Consider the following 4173-nt stretch of genomic DNA (forward strand, 5'->3'; position numbering starts at 1 on the left):
GGGGGGGGGGCTCTCCATGATGCCTGAGACCCTGAGGGAGGCTGTGGCTCTCCAGGGTGCCTGGGACCCTGGGCAGGGGGCCTGTGGCCCTCCAGGGGGGATCTGGGACCCTGGGTGGGGGGCTGTGGCCCTCCAGGGTGCCTGGAACCCTAGGCAGAGTGACTGGGGCCCTGTGGGAGATAGGGGCTATGGTCCTCCAGGGAGAAGCTGGGGCCCTGTGGGGGGGGGAGCATTTCATGTTCTGGGGGGGCTGCACCTTGTAGGGTCCAGGGGACCCACCTCTCCTGAGCAGCCCCCCCACAAGGTCCCCCACACCCACAGCCCCCTAAGCAATCTTCCCACACCAACCCACATCCCATCCCACACCCCTTCTCACCCCCTTCCTGCAAACACCACATTCCCCCATCACAGATCCATCATGTGCAAAGAAAACCAAAAGTACACATCAACACATACAGGTATTTAGAATGTATTTTATCATGATGATAGAGACATTGGTAGGTTTCCACATTGCTTTAACATTGTAAATATGGCAATAAAGCATTGCCCAACTGATTGCTCTTTCTCTCTAGGGGTGTGTGCATCTGTATGCGTGCGTGTGTGCATGTGTGTGTGCATGTAGTCTTTAGTTTTAATTGTGAAAGAACATGGATTTGGGGATATTTGAAAAAATGGATTTGGGATGCTGCTGCAACAGACCAACTGGCACAAGGGGTAGTATCCCCAGGTACCAAGTGGCCAGGCCCCAGAAGCTCCTGAGAGCAAGTAGCCCTGGGCTGCTTGCCAGAGCAACTTTTTGTATGGATGGGGCCAGGACAGGTCAGCTTCTTACACTGCTGGGGACAGCACAGGTGCTGGCCCCAGGCTCTAGCTCCCCCTAGCTGCAGATCCAGGAGGAGCCAGGCAGGGTTATTTTGCCCCAAGTGGCACAATTTGCTCCATGACATAGTGCATGTCTGAGCACATACACTAAGGCAAAAAGCCCCAGCTCAAATTTGCACTGCTTCTATTTGAGCTCCTGCAAGAGCACGTGCTTGCATGTGGGGCTGTACCCACTGAGATTCATTACAGGTTCAGCAACTACCATCCTTCCATCAAATTCTCCCTGGAATACTCCTGTACTAACATCAGCTTTTAAGATACTCTGGCTCATATCCAAGATGGCATGCAGCAAACCACTATATACAAAAGAACCCATGGACCACCACACTTACTTGCACAAAATCAGGAGTCATGCTAAACATACCCATAAAATTTTAATCTAGGGGCAGACCCTCAGATACCACCACGTCTACTCTAAGGAGAATACTTGTGACAAGCATTCCCACTAAGCTATGTGGCATGCATGGCCATGCAGGCGTGCCTATCAGCACAGCTTGAGCACAGCTGCGCAGCCATGCTCGCCACGCAGCTTAGAGGGAATGCTGCTTGTGACATTGAATTCTCCAACTTGGACACTGCCTTTGCCTAGCAAAGACATCATAGCAGAGACACAGACCACATCTTTAAACAAGACAATCAAATACCCTACAATAACCTATTACAATAAAAAATAAAATGCCCATTAACCAGATGTCACTGGTTGTCATGCACCATTCTATACTGGAAGCTATAAAAAGGATCACCAAACAATTACAGCCCATACTTTAAAGGAACCAGCTGAGAAAACCAGTTGAAAAAAATATTCCCAACTCTCTCCTGGCCTTCAAACATCTTCCAAATCTTGCCCAACTTATCAGAAACAAACTCTTTGCTGATCAACAAACACCAAATGAAACAACTCTGTCTTAACAATAAATAATGAGAACTTGACCACAAATCTCCACTTCCATCAGTGTTCCAACATGAGATATAGAAACATGACCATGAGTAGGGCAACACTATTCACAGATCAATCACTCCATTCCTGACCTTGCAATCCTGAAGGGAAACCTACAAAAACACCTTCAAAAGACAAGCCTGGAAACAAAAATGTATAAACTTAGTGGACACTAAAACCAATTAAGCAAACACAGACAATGGCTTTATGGCTCATTTTAATCTACTTGCCTCTTTGCAATCTACAGGAAATTCAACTGCATTACCTTGTTCTGAGACTACTTCTGGTTACCTCTTTGCCCTGAATTCAATGCCATTCTCCATTCCTTAAGTGACTTTCACTTATATACCAGTTAAACACAAACCATTTCTTCATTTCCCTATTATTTAGCTTAGCCTGTGCCTGCTTCTTCCTCACTCCTACAAAAGGGTATTTTATGTCTGAGAGCTTGTCCAAGACTATACAGTTGGTCCAATAAAAGAGATCACACACAAAACAACTGACTCTTGTACATTCCCTGGATCATCATGGATACAGAAACACCCCAATCCTAGTAAGGAAGTGTTAGGGCTCTAATCCACACTCTTGCTGTCTTGGTGCTCTTGGTGTCCACAGCTCCCTAATTAGAGTTTTCACCTGAGAAGCAGCACCATGTAAGTTCTATCGTTGCTTTCCTCACACCAGAGGAAAAGGCTCGTACTTTGTTCTATGCTAATGGCCTGATATAAAGATCTCTTGCTAACTGACTGGGTAGTCAATTCACAATTGACTACCCAGTGCCTTACAAGCAGTGACATAACTACCAAAGGGTGACCACAGAAGTTGCCCCAGGCATTGACTTGTAGGGTGGGGGTAGAGATGAGCTGTTGACATAGCTGTGCAATTGCACCAGTAACATGCTGGCAATCAGAGGTCACCATTGCCCTGTGTTTGGCAGATGCCCTGTGCATTATTACACCTCCACGTACAGACTTAAAGAAGAACCTGTCCCTATCTGATATCTTTCAATTCAGGATAGTCCCCAGACAGATCTGGCATTTTGGGTGCTTGGTAGATTTGTGTTTTGTAAATAAGTTTCTATATACTTTCTATAAGCCATAATCTCTTGCACCTGGCAAACTGATAATAAGCTGCCCACCTATGAGGAGTCAGTTATCAAGTTTCAGCTAGTCAGTTTTTATGGTCAAGAAACCCTGTCAACTGTGTTTCATAATATAAATGCCAGTACCCTGTTAACCACAGTGTTATATTATACGTAAACATCATATTCTTTTTCCTAAGATGATAATAGACACCATAGTTAACTTGGTAATGCTGCACATAACATACAATATAAATTCAAACATATATTAGAATCATTTATAAAGCAGTTTCTTCAGGACAGTGCCTAACAAATGAGATAAATAAATTACATGAATCCTATGTGCAGGATCTAAACCAAATTCTTTTGATTAATCGTAAGCCATTAATGGTGATGGTAATGAGTATGCCACTAAGCATACTATAAAATATGTAAAGCATGGACAGTTCTCAATAGATCTTCACAAGTGCCTCATTTAACCTTCACAGCTCATGAAAAACTGTTCGAACTTCTTAGTTTTAGACATGAAAACTATTGATTGTTTACAGCACAGCACGACCTTTTCTGACAAGCAGGAAAAATTATGATATATTAGGTTATAATTCAATCGTACAATATGCTCTAAATTATGTTGGATTTCAAAATGCTGACTTTGTTTTTACACATTTATTTCAGTTCCAGGTCTCATCTAAGCTGAACCAGTCTTTAAAAGGCACATATAAAATCTTAATTCAAAGTGAAATCTTCCTTGAACAACTCTGAATGCAGATAACCCATAGTCTTCTAGAAGGCATCATATTTCAAAAGTCACTTAACTCTTAGCTTAAGCATAAGAACAAGCACAGATTCATAGATTCATAGACATTTGGGCTGGAAGGGACCCCGGAGGATCACTGAGTCCAGCCCTCTGCCCCAGGGGCACGAAGTCAGCTGGGGTCATAAGATCCCAGCAAGGTAAGCATCCAAATGTGTCTTGAAGCCGTTCAAAGTGGGTGCTTGAACCACCTCTTGCAGTGGTCTATTCCAAACCTTGGGGGCTCGGACAATGAAGTTCTTTCTTGTGTCCAGCCTGAATCGGTCGTGGCGAAGGTTGTGACTGTTCGATCTTGTCATCCCTTGGGGTGCTCTGATGAAGAGACATTCCCCCAGATCCTGATGAGCAAACCTGATAAACTTATAGGTGGCCACCAGGTCACCCCTGAGCCTGTGCTTTTCCAGGCTGAAGAGCCCCGTGGCTCTCAGCCTCTCATCATAAGGTCTGTTTTCCTGACCT

The sequence above is a fragment of the Crocodylus porosus genome, unplaced genomic scaffold, assembly GCF_001723895.1.
Source record: "Crocodylus porosus isolate Cpor-Errol unplaced genomic scaffold, CroPor_comp1, whole genome shotgun sequence".
Lineage (NCBI taxonomy): Eukaryota > Metazoa > Chordata > Crocodylia > Crocodylidae > Crocodylus > Crocodylus porosus.